This window comes from Triticum dicoccoides, chromosome 2A (assembly GCF_002162155.2).
Source record: "Triticum dicoccoides isolate Atlit2015 ecotype Zavitan chromosome 2A, WEW_v2.0, whole genome shotgun sequence".
Classification (NCBI taxonomy): Eukaryota; Viridiplantae; Streptophyta; class Magnoliopsida; order Poales; family Poaceae; genus Triticum; species Triticum dicoccoides.
This window is the reverse complement of record NC_041382.1, coordinates 399,037,029-399,055,445: the sequence shown is the minus strand read 5'-3', so window position 1 is coordinate 399,055,445 and position 18,417 is coordinate 399,037,029.

Genomic DNA, 18,417 nt, shown 5'->3' with positions numbered 1-18,417 from the left:
TGAGAACTGGCAGGAGCGGCTTCACTCACTTGCTAGTAGCAGTCGACAAGTTTACCAAATGGATTGAAGCTAAGCCTATAAAGAATCTGGATGCTGGCACTGCTATCAGCTTCATCAGAGAGTTGGTATTCAGGTATGGAGTTCCGCATAGCATCATCACTGACAATGGGTCAAACTTCGATTCTGAAGAATTCAGAGCCTTTTGCACATCTCAAGGCACACGAGTCGACTATGCTTCAGTCGCTCACCCCCAGTCAAATGGACAAGCCGAATGAGCAAATGGTCTAATTCTCAAAGGGCTGAAACCCCAACTGATGCGCGATATCAAGCACGCGGCAGGTGCATGGGTCGACGAACTTCCGTCAGTACTTTGGGGATTAAGGACCACACCTAATCGGTCGACTGGGAGAACTCCGTTCTTCTTGGTCTACGGAGCTGAAGCAGTCTTGCCGAGTGACCTGCTTCACAACGCACCCCGAGTCGAACTCTACACTAAAGATGAAGCAGAGCAAGCCCGACAGGACGCAGTCGACCTTCTAGAAGAAGAAAGGGAGATGGCCATGATCCGATCGACCATTTATCAGCAGGACTTACATCGCTTCCATGCCAGAAACGTGAAGAGTCGAGCCTTCCAAGAAGGAGATTTGGTTCTCCGAGTGGATCAGCAGAAGCCACACAAGCTTGCTCCTACTTGGGAAGGTCCCTTCATCGTCACCAAAGTTCTCCACAACGGGGCGTACCGCCTTTACAATGTCGGTCACCAGATTGACGAGCCCCGAGCTTGGAATGCGGAGCTGCTCTGCCCCTTTTATACTTAAGTATTCACTCGGATGAGACGTAATAAAAGTACTTCTGTAGTTTATTTATCAAAGACAAGAGTGTTATAATTTTCCCAGTGATTGTTGTTACTTTTGTTTACATGAGAAGTCCCCCAGTGGGTGGCTTAGCTGCGAATCCATTTCGCCTAAGTTTGTAAAAAAATCCTTGCCGAGTGGTGAGCCAGCCTCCCACTCGGGGGCTTAGCTGCGAAACTATTTCGCCTAAGTACTTCCAAATCCTACCGAGTGGTGAGCCAGCCTCCCACTTGGGGGCTTAGCTGCAGTCCAAGTACTCACCTAAGTTCAAAAAAATCCTACCGAGTGGTGAGCCAGACTCCCACTCGGAAGCTTAGCTGCAGTCCAAGTACTCGCCTAAGTTAAACAAAATCCTGCCGAGTGGTGAGCCAGCCTCCCACTCGGAGGCTTAGCTGCAGTCCAAGTACTCGCCTAAGTTTAACAAAATCCTGCCGAGTGGTGAGCCAGCCTCCCACTCAGAGGCTTAGCTGCAGTCCAAGTACTCGCCTAAGTTAAACAAAATCCTGTCGAGTGGTGAGCCAGCCTCCCACTCGGAGGCTTAGCTGCAGTCCAAGTACTCGCCTAAGTTTAACAAAATCCTGCCGAGTGGTGAGCCAGCCTCCCACTCGGGAGCTTAGCTGCAGCCCAGTGCTCGCCTAAGTACTTAATACAATGCGCGTTTCGCAAGGAGGACAAGGTGCAGGTCGACTGCTACCTTCTCCTTCCGAGCTACGCCACAAATACAATGTGCGCTCCGCAAGGAGGACGAGGTGCAGGTCGACTGCTACCTTCTCCTTCCGAGCTACGCCACAAATACAATGTGCGCTCCGCAAGGAGGACGAGGTGCAGGTCGACTACTACCTTCTCCTTCCGAGCTACACCACAAATACAATATGCGCTCCGCAAGGAGGACGAGGTGCAGGTCGACTGCTACCTTCTCCTTCCGAGCTACGCCACAAATACAATATGCGCCCCGCAAGGAGGACGAGGTGCAGGTCGACTATTACCTTCTCCTTCGGAGGTATGCCATAAAAAATCCTACCGAGTGGAGAGCAAACCTCCAACTCGGGGGCTTAGCTACAGCCCAGTGCTTGCCTAAGTTTTTGAAAATCCTACCGAGTGGAGAGCAAACCTCCCACTCGGGGGCTTAGCTACATCCCAGTGCTTGCCTAAGTTTTTGAAAATCCTACTGAGTGGAGAGCAAACCTCCCACTCGGGGGCTTAACTGCAGCCCAGTGCTCGCCTAAGTTTTTGTAAATCCTACCGAGTGGAGAGCAAACCTCCCACTCGGGGGCTTAGCTGCAGCCCAGTGCTAGCCTAAGTATGAGATTCATTCCGCTCTGCAAGGATGACGAGGTGCAAGTCGACTGCTACCTTCCCCTTCAAAGCTCCGCCACAAATACAATGTGCGCTCCATCCCGATCCGCAAGGACGCAAATTGACTGCAATCTGTGCTTCATTCCTACCTGCAAGAGTGCATCACAAGCACTAGCATATATTCCGAGCAAAGAACAATGTTCGTTCAAAGACAAATGCAAACATATTCAACGGCAAACCCAAGTTCAGATAGCATCCTACGGATCCAGAAGTGCTCAGGCACCGAGCCTGTTAAAGTTTACCGGTTACAAAAACCACTCGGCATTCCGAGGCAAATTTAAGGCATCAAGCATAGAAGTTTTTTACTCCTCCGGTGGAGGACTGGAAGGCGCGACAAACTCATCCAGGTCGATTCCATCTGCAATCCGAGTGGCAGCAGCAATGAAGGTCTCCATGAAAGATCGGAAGTCATGCTTCTTGGTATTGGCCACCTTGAGAGACGCCAGCTTGTCCTCTCACGCGTCCTTGCAGTGAACACAGACCAGAGACGGAGCAACATCAGCACCACACCTGGCAGAAGACTTCTTGCATTCTTGCACTCGACTTGGAACTTCGTTCAGTCGAGTCATCAGAGACTCGAGGTCATTCTGAAGTGTTTCCCCCGGCCAGAGTGTTGTGTCGATGCGCGACGTTGCAACCTTCAGTCTAGCAAGATAGTCGACCATAGCAGCAACACGAGACTCCAGTCGGAGCACGTTCATGGCAGCTTCATCCTTCACAGGAGAGTTGATGGGATCCAGGCTTGTCTCCACTTGACCAGTCTCTTCCTCAAAAGTTTTGGCAGAATTCTGTAAACACAACCCAAAGATAAGCCAGCAGCTTTGTGGTAAGTCCATAATTACAAGCCAGTCGGATATAAGGGATTACCTTCAAGCATGAGGAATAACTTCTTGGCGAGCCCTCCCAGATAAACCTCTAGATCATTCTTCTTTCCCGCCAGTTCACTAGCCTTGTCGCTCAGGGCTATCTTGTCATTCTTCAGTCGACTGACCTCCTTGTTGGCCGCGTTGAGAGCAGCTTTCAGATTGGTATGCTCCTCTTCAAGTTTGCTGATTGAAGCCAGCTTTTCTTCTGCGAGTTTCGTCTTGTCCGAAGCCGCTTTCTACGCCTCGGCGAGGTCAAGGTCCTTCTTCTTCAGAGCATCCTTCAGTTTATCTGCAAAATGACAATGAGATCAGACTCAGGAATGGACAAAAAATAAGGGCAGTCATCAAGGTTCTCACCAAACATACCTTTTGCCTCCTCCTTCGCCTTCGTGAAGTTCTCCTGGACAAGCTTCAGATCAAGTTCGAGCTGGATATGCTTGTTCTCCAACTCAGTATAACGAGCCACAAGCTCGCAAGATTTCTGTGAAAGATCAGTCAACAGACATCAAAGATAGGTCACTTCCGAGTGACTAAGAGAAAAATCATAGCATTTCTAAGACTATAGCCGAATAAAAATATTCAACTGTAGTCTCGGGGACTACACCCGGTGGGTGCACTCAGCGTGCCCCCACTAGTTCTATCGGCTCGGGTCGATCAGTCGACCAAAAGAGACAAAAAGGCCAACTGCCAGCAGTTAGCCACAGTTTCAAAAAAATGTTCTTCAGACCATAGGTGATTGCCAGCAGTCGACCACGGTCTCGGGGACTACACCCAGTGGGTGCACTCAGCGTGCCCCCACTGGTTCCATGATTCCATTCGACTAGATCGAGTGGAGAAAGTAAAGAGAAAAAGTTCAAGGTATAAAGACTATAGTCGACTGCCAGCAGTCCACCATAGTCTCGAGGACTACACCCAGTGGGTGCACTCAGCGTGCCCCCACCAATCCAGATATTCAATCGACACACCCAGTGGGTGTACAGATACTAAGATGTTCAGAAAGAAAAGTTTTCAGGTACCATATCCTAACAGAACAAGCGGTGATCAACTGACCTGGACATTGCTCTGAAGTGCTGAACTTGCATCATAAGCCGCTTGGCTGGTGTCTCGCATCGCCTTCACCTGCTCCATCATGACCCCTGCCTGGTGTATAGCTTCTTTAGCAGCACCTGCTTGGTCCTCTGGGACGTGGTGGGTGGAGAAAAGGGAAGGCGGATCAGCACTCGACGATGAAGGGCGAGCACTCGTCAGCGGCACAACAAAGGACACGGTAGTCCGAGTGACGTTGCCCCCCTCCGGAACCAGCGTCTCAGGTGCTGACACAACCTGAGCAGTCTTGCCAGCAGACGTCTTCCTGTTCCTCCTCTGCCTCAGTGGCTTCTCATCGTCATCACAAGGGAGATCAATGATGATATTAGGTGGAGCTACAAAAAAGATTCAAAGTTAAAAATGAAGATCCTATCGACCGAAAGCGAAACTACAGAGATCATACCAGGGTTGGAAGTGACAGCATCCTCCATTTCTTGATCTTCATGTCTGGTTGAAGTATCAGAAGTAGCAGCACTGCGATTTCAGAAATCAGTCGGTCAACGAACGAGTCGACCAAGAGTGTATCCATGTTAAACAAGAAAACACAAGTTATGCCATTACCCAGAAATAGTGGGAATCACCATCCTCATCTTCGGCAGGGCCTTCGTCGGTTTTGATGACGCCGCTCGGGGTTGCTTCGACGCTTTCTCAGTCGGCGCCGGAGAGGTCGTCCGAGGACGTCTGATCGACTGCCCAACAGGCACGGCCGCCTTGCCGCGCTCGACTGCAGGGTCATGGGCGAGCTTGGATCATCTTTCAGTACGAGGAGGCTCGACTTCCTCCTCCTCTTCCTCATCAGAGCCGGCATCTTCTTCACCCTCCTCGCCATCGGATTCCCACTCCTCCTGACTTTCACCCCCACTCCCTTCCTCCTCTTCGGTCTGTTCTTGCGCCCCGTTGGGCATCGAATACATCTCGGTAGTGACCTGGAAGACAACAAACAAGACAATAGTCAGTCGACCGAATTGTAGAAAAACAGAATGAAGGAAACAGGATTACGGTCGGAGGTAAGTGATTAGACCTTGTCCGGTTCGTATGACTGGTAGAGTGGCGGGATCCTCCTGGCTCCACGGGGTTATCTTTGTTCCCTGTGATGGCAGTCATCCACCTTTCTAGTGTGGCATCGTCGACCTCCTCTGGGTGGACCCGAGTGGTGTCTTCGGTACCAGAGTACATCCACATCGGGTGGCCTCGATATTGAAGTGGCTGAATGCACCGTCGAAGGAAAACCTCCAGAAGATCATGCCAGTCACCCCGTCATGGATGAGCTGGACTACACGCTCTACCAACACCTTAACCTGAGCCTTCTCCTCCGGGAAAACCTTCAGAGAGGATAGCTTGTTCACTCGGTCCATGGAGAAAGGAGGGAGTCCAGTTGACTGCCCTGGCGTCGGCTGGTCTTGGCAGTAGAACCAGGTCGACTGCCACCCTCGGACTGACTCGGGAAGGATCATGGCTGGAAAAGCACTTTTACTCCTCATTTGAACCACAAGACCCCCACACATCTGGATTACTTGGGTTTTCTCGTCACTCGGACTAGCCTTTTTCACCATCTGAGAGCGACAGGTGAAAATATGTTTGAAAAGGCCCCAATGCGACCGACAACCCAAGAAGTTCTCACACAAGGACACGAAAGCAGCGAGATAGACGATAGAGTTGGGTGTAAAGTGGTGGAGTTGTGCCCCAAAGAAGTTCAGAAATCCCCGAAAGAAAGGATTCAGCGGTAGAGAAAACCCGCGGTCAACGTGGGTAGCTAAGAGGACGCACTCACCCTCCTGCGGCTGCGGCTGCCACTCCTTCCCTGGAAGCCTCACTGATTCATGAGGGATCAGTCCTTCGTTGGCCAGGTCGTTGAGGTCCTTCTGGCGGATGGTCGAGCGGATCCAGTCTCCCTGGATCCAGCCTTGCGGCAGACCAGCCCGCGACGAGGATCCACCCCAACTGGTCGCCCTCCCATTTGCCTTCGCCGTCGCCTTCTTCGCCCGCTCCAAAGCCGCCGTCTTCTCCTTCACCATCGTCGCCGGTGAAGCAGACACAGAGCAACAACGCTGGGACGATGGCGAACGCAGCAGGTGAATCTGAGGAAGAAGGAGGGGAAAATGAGGGCGCACTGTTAAAAAAAACCCCGCCCGGCGCCTTATATGAAGTCTCTTCCGAGTGGTTGACTGGTAGGCCCGGACGATCATGTCAAATCCCGCAACAGTCGCGTGCGCGATACATGGCGAAAAAGGTGGCGCGAAGATCGAGGCGTCCCTGCCTTATCCCATCCGAGTACCACGGCCTCCTGCGCTTCGCGCGCTTCCCAAAATTCAGATCCCGCTAAATCCGCGAACAACAGAGCAACTTGTCAGACCGGAGATTTCCTTCGATCCGTCGCTCGGAAATTTCCAAGCTCATAAAGGTCACTCGACAGATAGAAAGAATGGATCAAGGCGACTGAAAAAGAAGTTGATGCCATCACTAAAAGTCATTGATCCAGAACAAGACACACTCATATCACGAAAAACAGGTCGGAAGAATTCTCAACTCCTTCCTCACTCAAACCTCGATCCATTCGGGGGCTAATGATGAAGCCATGTACCTAGGGTAGGGTCATGGACCTGTCCAAGGTACCCTCCCCAAGGACATCTTTAGAAGAAACTTCCTTTCAGTCGACCTGGAAGGATTCCACTCGACGGACTGAGGCCGTTCACTCAACCACCAGGAGATCTAGAGTCACTCTGCACCCAAACGGTCTGTTATTAAGTAGTCTTTATGGTCATGATAGCACTTTATGTAGGGCGTTACCAGTAACGCCCGACCTTAATGTACTTTAAACCCTGCATAACTGAGGGCCGGAGGGGTCTAGCACACTCTATATAAGCCACCCCCTCCTCAGTATAAAGGGTTCGCACCCCTGTAACTCATACGCATATAATCCAGTCGACTGCCTCCGGGCTCTGAGACGTAGGGCTGTTACTTCCTCCGAGAAGGGCCTGAACTCGTAAATCCCTTGCGTATAAAATTACTCCATAGCTAGGATCTTGCCTCTCCATACCTACCCCCCTATTCTACTGTTAGGCTTAGAACCACGACACCCGTCGCCCCGTCTTGTGGACTTATGGCAAGGGCTAAGAATGCCCGGCCGTGCCACGTAATTATCTCTCGGGTACCCTCCAGGTCAACCCAACTTCACATCACTCACGGGTATGCCTCGGGGCCGACCCGATGTCATGATGGTTCTGTGGTAAGTCAAAGTAACTGTGTGTCCAAAACAGCAAGGGGGAAACCTGAGGAATCACCCTCAATGGATTCCCACTCAATGTAACCATCAAGGTAGACTTGGAGGAAGCACCCTCGATGGTCCATACTTGAAGGGTTGCACGATAGAGTCGTTATCGGGAGTGGTGAAGGAGGAGTCACCCTCGATGACCATGACCAAATAGCTATACTATAGGGTTAACATCAGAAGTGCTGACGAGGTATCACCCACGGCACTCAACAATAACTCTGTAGATTCGTACAACTAGGGGGCGGGGCTGATGTGCGGTGTCGGGTCCTGGATGTCGATCACGTTGATCGAGTCATCGAACATAAAGCGGGGCAACTGGGAGAAGGTGGGGGGTCTGGTACGTCTCCATCGTATCTACTTTTCCAAATACTTTTGCCCTTGTTTTGGACTCTAACTTGCATGATTTGAATGGAACTAACCCGGACTGACACTGTTTTCAGCAGAATTGCCATGGTGTTATTTTTGTGCAGAAATAAAAGTTCTCGGAATGACCAGAAACTTCACGGAGAATATTTTTGGAATATATAAAAAATACTGGCGAAAGAATCAAGACTAGGGGGGCCACACCCTGTCCATGAGGGTGGGGGGCGCGCCTACCCCTCTGGGCATGCTCCCTTGTCTCGTGGCCCCCTGAGGCTCCACCAACCTCAACTCCAACTCCATATATTCATGTTCAGGGAGAAAAAAAATCAAGGAGAAGGATTCATCGCATTTTATGATACGGAGCCGCCGCCAAGCGCTAAACTCTCTCGGGAGGGCTCATCTGGAGTCTGTTCGGGGCTCCAGAGAGGAGGATCCATCGCTGTCGTCATCATCAACCTTCCTCCATCACCAATTTCATGATGCTCACCGCCGTGCGTGAGTAATTCCACCGTAGTCTTGCTGGACGGTGATGGGTTGGATGAGATTTATCATGTAATCGAGTTAGTTTTGTTAGGGTTTGATCCCTAGTATCCACTATGTTCTGAAGTTGATGTTGCTATGACTTTGCTATGCTTAATGCTTGTCACTAGAGCCCGAGTGCCATGAATTCAGATCTGAACCTATTATGTTTTCGTGAATATATGTGAGTTCTTGATCCTATCTTCCAAGTCAGTAGTCACCTACTATGTGTTATGATCCGGCAACCCCAAAGTGAATAATCGGGACCACTCCCAGTGATGACCGTAGTTTGAGGAGTTCATGTATTCACTAAGTGTTAATGCTTTGGTCCGGTACTCTATTAAAAGGGGCCTTAATATCCCTTAGTTTCCAATAGGACCCCGCTGCCACAGGAGGGTAGGACAAAAGATGTCATGCAAGTTCTTTTCCATAAGCATGTATGACTATATTCGGAATACATGCCTACATTACATTGATGAACTGGAGCTAGTTCTGTGTCATCCTATGTTATAACTGTTGCATGAGAAATCGCATCCAACATAATTATCCATCACTGATTCGATGCCTACGAGCTTTTCACATATCGATCTTTGCTTAGTTACTTTTTTGTTGCCACTGTTACAATTACTATAAAACTGCCACTCCTTTGCCACCATTACTGTTACTCCCATACTACTTTGCTACTAAATACTTTGCTGCAGATATTAAGTCTTCCGGTGTGGTTGAATTGACAACTCAGCTGCTAATACTTGAGAATATTCTTTGGCTCCCCTTGTGTCGAATCAATGAATTTGGGTTGAATACTCTACCCTAAAAAACTGTTGCGATCCCCTATACTTGTGGGTTATCAAGACTATTTTCTGGTGCCGTTGCCGGGGAGCATAGCTCTATTATTTGAGTCACTTGGGATTTATATCTGCTGATCACTATGAGGAACTTGAAAGATGAAAGAACCAAGATCTATCCCTCATCTACGAGCGGAGGTAAGGAACTACCATCTAGCTCTGCACTTGATTCTCCTTCTGTTTTGAGTAAACTTGCGACACCTAAACCTGCTTCTGCTATTAATTCTGATATGTCGCATGTTATTGATGATGCCACTTCTGCTATGCATGATACTTATGATGAAACTACTTCTATGCTTGATAATACTGTGATATTAGGTGAATTTCTCGATGAACAACTTGCTAGGGCTAGAGAGAATGAAATTATTGAAACTGATAATATTGATGAAAGTGATGATGAAGATTCTCCCCCTTGATATGAATTGCCTGTTGTGCCTGAGGGTTATGTTATGGATGAAGAAACTGCTAGAGATTTTCTTGCTTGCAATGATAGAAATGATCTTAAGAAATTATTAGCTAAGCTGAAAGAAAAGTCTTTGAATGCTAGAATGAAATATGACCCTGCTTTTGCTAATTCACCTATCTGTATTGCTGATAAGGATTATGATTTCTCTGTCGATCCTGAGATAATTACTTTGGTTCGATCTGATCCTTTTCATGGCTATGAATCTAAAACTATTGTGGCACATCTTACTAAATTAAATGATATAGCCACCCTATTCACTCATGAGGAAAAAATTCGTTACTACTATATCCTCAAGTTATTTCCGTTCTCATTAAAGGGTGATGCTTAAACATGGTTTAATTCTCTTGATCCTGGTTGTGTGCATAGTCCCCAAGATATGATTTATTACTTCTCTGCTAAATATTTCCCCGCTCATAAGAAACAAGCTGCTTTAAGGGAAATATATAATTTTGTGCAAATTGAAGAAGAGAGTCTCCCACAAGCTTGGGGGAGGCTTCTCCAATTACTTAATGCTTTGCCTGATCATCCTCTCAAGAAAAATCAAATACTTGATATCTTTTCTAATGGACTAACCGATGCTTCTAGAGACCACCTGGATAGTTGTGCTGGTTGTGTTTTCAAGGAAAGAACTGTGGATCAAGCTGAATTTCTATGAATAATATGTTGAGTAATGAGAATAATTGGACACTTCCTAAACCAACTCCGAAGAAAAGGGGTATTCTATTTCTCAGTCCTGAAGATATGCGAGAGGCAAACAAATCTATGAAAGAAAAAGGCATTAAAGCTGAAGATGTTAAGAATTTACCACCTATTGAAGAAATACATGGTCATGATAACCCGACATAGGTAGTAAAGGTAAATTCTCTCTATAGATATGATAAAGTTGAAATCCCGTCTACTAAATTTGCTAGCCAATGCTTGGATGAGTTTGATGATTTTATGGTTAAACAAGAAAACTTCAACGCTTATGTTGGTAGACAATTGAAACACAATGCTTATATGATTGAACACTTGAGTGACTATATGTCTATGGTTAAAGGTGAACTTAAACTTATTAGTAAACATGCTTTTATGGTTACTACTCAATTAGAACAAGTGCTTAAAGCACAAAATGATTTGCTCAATGAATTAAACAATAAGAAAAATGATAATGTTGTTAGAGTTATAACTAGAGGGGGTAAAATGACTCAGGAACCTCTGTATCCTGAGGGCCACCCTAAGAGAATTGAGCAAGATTCTCAGAGAATTAATGTTGATGCACCTAGTCCTTCTAAGAAGAAGAAAAAGAAAAATGATAGGACTTTGCATGCTTCTAATGAACCTGTTGTTGACACACCTGAGAATCCCAATGATATTTCTATTTCTGATGCTGAAACACAATCTGGTGATGAACATGAACCTAGTGATAATATTAATGATGATGTTCATGTTGATGCTCAACCTAGCAATAACAATGATGTAGAAATTGAACCTGCCGTTGATCTTGATAACCCACAATCAAAGAATCAACGTTATGATAAGGGAGACTTCGTTGCTAGGAAGCACGGTAAAGAAAGAGAACCATGGGTTCATAAACCCATGCCTTTTGCTCCTAAACCATCCAAGAAAAAGGATGATGAGGATTTTGAGCGCTTTGCTGAAATGATTAGACCTATCTTTTTGCGTATGCGTTTGACCGATATGCTTAAAATGAATCCTTGTGCTAAGTATATGAAAGATATTGTTACAAATAAAAGAAAGATACGGAAAGCTGAAATTATCACCATGCTTGCTAATTATACTTTTAAAGGTGGGATACCAAAGAAATTAGGAGATCCAGGAGTACCAAGTATACCATGCTCCATTAAAAGAAACTATGTTAAAAATGCTTTATGTGATCTTGGAGCCGGTGTTAGTGTTATGCCTATCTCTTTATATCGTAGACTTGATTTGAATAAGTTGACACCTACTGAAATATCTTGGCAAATGGCCGATAAATAAACTGTTATACCTGCTGGTATTTGTGAGGATGTGCCTGTTGGTTGCAAATGTTACTATTTTAACGGACTTTTTTATTCTTGATATTCCCGAGGACGATAGTATGTTGATTATCCTTGGTAGACACTTTTTGAATAATGCAGGGGCTGTTATTGATTGCAACAAAGGCAATGTCACTTTTCATGTTAATGGTAATGAACATACGGTGCACTTTCCGAGGAAACAATCTCAAGTCCACAGTATCAATTCTATCGGAAAAAGTCCAACTATTACTATTGGAGGTTTTGAATTTCCTCTCCCTATTGTCAAGAAGAAATATGATATTATTATTATTGGGGACGTGCATATCCCCGTTGAGGTAACCTAGTGTGATTCGAAATTTCTTCGGTTTCATGTTATTCAGAATGAGTTTGTTAACAAGACTTGATCAACCTTGTTAGTGGATTCCTTTTGATGAGCATGAGATGGATGAAGTTAGAAAGCACAACCCTCTGTACCCTCCTTTTACTTTCTATTATTATTAAATAAAGCAAAAATAGTATTTTTGTCTATTTTTTGAATTATCCTTGCAATAAAAAATACCCCGAAAATAAAGTTCTCCAAACGTCCTTGTCGAATTTCGGGTTGCGGCAAAACCCTTGAGGTTCGAACACTGGGGTGCACACGAAGATCTCTCCTCTCTCTATCTAATCACACCCTCACCCTCTCCGGGATCTCAAGGCTTAGCTCGACGAACCAACAACACAAGAGACACAAGGTTTATACCGGTTCGGGCCACCGATGTGGTGTAATACCCTACTCCAGTGTGGTGGTTGTGGATTGCCTCTTGGGCTGATGATGGACAGTACAAGGGAAGAACAGCCTCCTGAGGAGAAGTGTTCTTGTGCTTGGTGAGTGGCTCAGGATCAGCGTAGATGAGTTTCCTCCTACAATGGTGGCTAGTCCTATTTATAGAGGGCCTGGTCCTCTTCCCAAATATTGAGCGGGAAGGGATGCCACAATGGCCAATTTGAAAGGGGACAACTAGTACAAGCTATCCTGACTAAAGGTGGTCTTCGCCTGCCAAAGGCTCTGGAGGTGACGCTGTCTTGGGCTCCATGGTGACCTCCGTCCTGCCGTCCTGCTGGCTTGGTCTCGTTGCACCAATATGGAAACCTTCGCCTGATGCCTCGGTACTCCTCGCCTACGCTTGCCTCCTTAGAACCAAAGAGGAAACGAGGAAACTGTGTGCGCTGGCACCCGCCTGGTCTTGATCGTCATGGCTTGCGTCACGAGAACCTCATGAGGTTCCCCTTGCCTTGATCTCTCCGCCCCTCGCGAGCCGGCCTGGTGAGGCTGCCCCTGAGGAGGTCTTGCATCATCCGCCTCGCGAGGCTTGGCCCCTCGTGAGGGTCTTGGTCGTTTTGCTGATGAAGATGTGCCATGCCAGGCCGTTCGCAGAGCCATGCCGTGGGCCGCAGGAAGGCAAGTCTGGGAACCCCCATTCCCAGGACGCCGACAGTAGCCCCCGGGCCCAAGGCACGCTCGGACTTGGCTTCCAGGCAAAGCCAAAAGGCAAGTGCGGAGCGCCGCAGGCCCTAACAGCCAGCAGCCTTGGTCGACGCATGGCAATTGATTGGACGTGGGCGTCTCCGCTCCCCCACTCTGCCTCGGCAACTACCCGACTTGACAAGTCCCTGCTGCATGCAAGGAAAAACCATCATTACCTGCGATTGTGGGGGTCGCCGGTTGGCCTTCCCCTGCTATAAATTAGGAGGGGGCCAGAGCCCTTGTCGCTCATCTCTTCCCATTCCGCCCGCTCCTTCTCCTTTGTTCCACTGCTAGTTGTGACTCCAATGTCACCCGCAAAGAGGTTTTCGGCCGCAGAGAAGGGGAAGGCCCGCTAAGAGGGGCCCGGTTCTCCTCCACCCAAGAGGGGGTGTGGTCGCCCTCGCAAGCACACCGCGACCCCCGCCGTGGCCCCTCGTGGCCGTGGTGGCGCTTTCTCGCGCGATGGGAGCCGCCTTGGTGGTGGAAGCCCTGTCGAAGAATGAAGGCGTGTCGTGGTCGCGCGGCCTCCCTGGCCGCGCTTCCACTCGGCGGAGGTGCTGCCGGAGTTTGTCGTGTGGTCAGAGAATCCGATCAGCAACTGGCTTCAGCTCCCGCGCTTCTGCCAGCAAGCTGCCGGCCGCAGGTCCGGGTGGGCTCTGGCTGCAGGCGGATGGTTGCTGCAGCAAAGCTTCCTGGGTCACGGTTGAGGTCTCCATCGCAGGCAACGCAACCCTGGCCCGCAACTGGCAGACATTTGCCCACGCGCGTGGCCAGGGCCGGCGGCCTTGTGCTCTTCACTTCAAGTACGATGGCGACACGACCCTCTACGTGAGGGTGTTTGGAGAAGATGGCTGCCACGTCGGGTGCTGCCCCGAGGACAACGACGACGACGAGGTGCTTGGCCTTGGCGATGTCCGTGATGAGGGTGAAGGTGCACCCGCCCTTGGTGCCGACCACATCTTGTCCAGCTACAATGGCTCTTCCTCTGGTCGACAGCTCCAGCAGCGGCGGTTATGACTAGCCGCCGCGCCCGTTTCGAAGGCGGCAGCGGGTCATCTCGTCGTCGCGTCTCGGTGAAGCGCGAGGAGGGGTTTGGCTGAGCTCGGGACGGTGCCAAGGGCCCACCCTCGCAGGCCGCTGCGGGGGCGCGCGGCACTTTTGTTTCGTTCTTCCTTTCCTTCCTGCATTAAAAGAAAGACAAGTATGGGGCCCTGCAGGGGCGTGCAACAAACTATGACTTCCAAGTTATTATGCTATGTTTATCGTTCCTGTGTTGTGTTGCAACATCAACGTTTTATGTGAGCGTGTAGAAATAACTTAGCTTGGCGTGCCCGAGGTAGCCTCCTCAGGAGTTTGTTGTGTTGTGAGGCGCTCGCTTCCCGGTGCCTAGCGAGGCCTGTTTGTCCTAGTAGGTGCCTAGGAACTATAAAAACTGGTTAGGGTACCCTTATTCTCCCGAGACCTGGTCACATGCATTGCTGGCCCCGACCCAGCGCTTCGCATTGCGGTACCCGAGGGGCACGGATTGAGAGAGGTGCACCAGCTTGCGGGTTCGAACGAGGGTGTCTCGTGAAAAACAGGTAAAATGCTCACAAGAGCGCGAAGAACAGGGGGGAAACACTCATGAGAGCGGGGGAAAACGCTCACGAGAGCACCTATCCAGCCCCTTCATGAGGCATGTGAGGGAGAGTATGGTCCGAAACAAGGAACCGAGGGCAGAAAACAGAAGCAAAAAGGCGATGAAATCAAGCCGGCAAGGAACATCAGAAAGCAAATTTTGATTGAAGAGGGGCGAGCCAACTATGGAAAGCAAATGAAAAGCCACGTCCGGCACCCTAGGGGCCGATCTTTCACGTTTGGAGTGGATCCTACCGGGAAACATGAAGAACGCGCGGAAGAACACAAGGGGAAAACAAGAGAAACACTCAAGTGACACAAAATTGATCACACAAGTGCTAGATCATTGAGGCACAAAGTAACACGAGATCCCAAGTCAACAAGGGACGATGCAAAGGTAGCTGTTCTTCTCCGTGAGGAGGTCTTGATTGTCTTCTCCGGATGGAGGCCTTGAATCCGGATGGACCTTCTCCGAAGAGGTGCGGTCCCTCACGAGGAGTAGATCCGTGCGGATGAGCAATACTCTATCTCAAATGAGCTAAACCAATGCTAAGTCTCGAAGTGAGGAGGAGGACTCCTATATATAGGCTAGGGGGGCGAAGGGGTACATGGGCTCAGCCCAACACGCGCGCGCAGGCGCTGGACGGAAGATCCGGGTGGGGAGCCAGATGATCCGGGCTCGGCCGGATGATCCGGGTGGAGGCCCGGATGAGCTGGTGGCGCGGGCGGTGGCGGTGCAGGTCCGGATGTCCGGGCGGGGTCCGAATAATCCGGGATGGCGTCCGGATGATCCGGCTTCAGGTGAGAGCTTTGGGTGTCTTTGGGGTGAATTAGCCGGATCTTCCGGACCGGGGTCCGGATCGTCCGGGCTGTGTCCGAATCATCCAGACCCTCATCCGGATCGTCCCGCCAGTCTGGGACTTGGCGCTTTTCCTCTCCGTCTTTACGCATGTCTTCCGCTTTCGGTTCTCCTTGCTTCCTAGCTTCTCCATGGTTAACTCCTTGGTACCTAAGTATGAAAAGCGTCTCTGTTTGAGGTAGTAACCATGTCTCATGTGAATCAAAAGGGAGTTGTGAGAGGAGTGATGTCACCTCGGTTTCGAGAGCTCTTGCACGTGCTCGAGTCATAGGTCTGAGTGGTGTTGTAGGGGATGTAGATGCGTCCATGGGGATGATCGTGGGATGCTCCGCATCATCTCCCCCCCCCCTTGGGAAAGATCTGACCTCAGATCAAAATCTTCATCACCATGGTAAGGCGAGAGGTCTTTGACGTTGAAGATGTCGCTCACGTTGTACTTGTCGCTTGGTAGGTCGATCTTGTAAGCGTTGTTGTTGTAGCGTGCTAGCACCTTGAAGGGTCCATCGGCTCGAGGGAGAAGTTTGGACTTGCATTCTTTGGGGAAGCGGTCCTTGCGAAGGTGTAGCCACACGAGATCGCCTATGTTGAAGATCATGGGTTGCTTGTTGACGTTGAGCTTGGTTGCTAGTTTTTGTACTTGGCGCTCGATGGTGTTCCTTGTATGCTCATGCATCTTCTTGATGTAGCTTGCCCGTGCACTTGCATCCATGTTGGTGTGCTCTTGTAGAGGAAAAGGTAGAATGTCCAATGGGGACAACGGGTTGAAGCCGTAGACGACCTCGAAGGGGGACTTGCCGGTAGTCGAATGTCTTGCATGGTTGTTGGCGTACTTGGCGATGGGTAGAAATGCCTCCCACTCCTTGATGTTCTTCTTGATCAACACGCGAAGTAGAGTGGAGAGCGTCCTGTTCGTCACCTCTGTTTGGCCGTCGGTTTGAGGATGGTACGCGGATGAGAACAAGAGCTTGATTCCGAGCTTGGCGCACAACGTCTTCCAAAAGTAACTCAAGAACTTGATGTCACGGTCGGAGACGATTGTCTTTGGTACTCCATGGAGGCGCAAGATTTCCCTACAAAAGAGATTTGCAACATGTGAAGCATCGTCTATCTTGTTGCAAGGAATGAAATGTGCCATCTTAGAAAATCGGTCCACAACAACAAACACGGAATCCTTTCCATTTTGAGTTCTAGGCAAACCAAGTACAAAATCCATGCTAATGTTTTTCCAAGGTTGATAAGGAATAGTGTCGGTGTCAAAACCTGCGGATCTCGGGTAGGGGGTCCCGAACTGTGCGTCTAGGCGGATGGTAACAGGAGACAAGGGACACGATGTTTTTACCCAGGTTCGTGCCCTCTCGATGGAGGTAAAACCCTACTCCTGCTTGATTGATATTGATGATATGGGTAGTACAAGAGTGGATCTACCACGAGATCAAGGAGGCTAAACCCTAGAAGCTAGCCTATGGTATGATTGTTGTAATGGTTGTGTCCTACAGACTAAAACCCTTCGGTTTATATAGACACCGGAGAGGGCTAGGGTTACACAGAGTCGGTTACAATGGTAGGAGATCTACATATCCGTATCGCCAAGCTTGCCTTCCACGCCAAGGAAAGTCCCATCCGGACATGGGATGAAGTCTTCAATCTTGCATCTTCATAGTCTTGGAGTCCGGCCGATGATGATAGTCCGGCTATCCCGACACCCCCTAGTCCAGGACTCCCTCAGTAGCCCCTGAACCAGGCTTCAATGACGATGAGTCCGACGCGCATATTGTTCGGCATTGCAAGGCGGGTTCCTCCTCCGAATAATTCATAGAAGATTGTGAACGCCAGGATAGTGTCCGGCTCTGCAAAATAAATTCCACATTCCACCATAGAGAGAATAATATGTACACAAGTTCAATCTGCTGACGTATTTTGTGGCATGACGTCATACCACTACCAAGCCTTTACTTGAATTGTTTTTTATTATATCACCTCAGCGCGTTTAGTGAAGCGGTTTCCTTGGCACGTCTTGTCGAAGCAGAGATCGTGTTCCCCTTATTCCGGGATTCCCATCAATACGGACGTGGGTAACCCAACCGCACCCGTTGCCACGCCCCCTCTATCGGAGGCGAGTCCCGAACGGTCACGGGGACGGCTCTTGGTATTCTCCTTCTTTATAATGGGACCAAGGCTCGTTTCTATTCTTCAATCCTCAATCGAATCTACTCCTTGCCCCGAGTTCCAACACCCAGAGCCCCAGATTCGAGCGCTTCGGACCTTCAAGAATGTCCGGCTCCGACCTACAGGGCCGGTGGATGCCCTCCTCTGTCACGGAAGAGGACGTGTTAAAGCTGCGAGAGGCCAAGTACCTGACTTGCGAGATTTCGCATAGGTTGCCCGCCAAAGGGCAAGTCATTCCCACCCCCGAGCCCGGCGAGTACGTCGTGTTTGTATCCCACCTCCGTCGGGGTTTAGGCTTCCCGATGGATCCTTTTGCGAGAGGGCTCATGTTTTACTATGGGTTGGAATTCCACGACTTGGCTCCGGAGTCCATCCTCCATATCTCTTCATTCATTGTCGTCTGCGAAGCCTTCCTCCGCATTACCCCTCACTTTGGCTTGTGGCTTAAGACCTTCAACGTGGAGCCGAAGGTGATCGAGGGGCGTCAAGCATAGTGCGGTGGGGCGGTTGTAAGCAGAAGGGCCGATGCTCCATGGCCCGAGGGCTCTTTCCAAGAGGGGTTCGGCTTGTGGCAACGGGAGTGGTTTTATATTACCGCTCCCAGGGGCAGCAGGCAGAAGCCGCTGCCCATCTTCCGCTCGG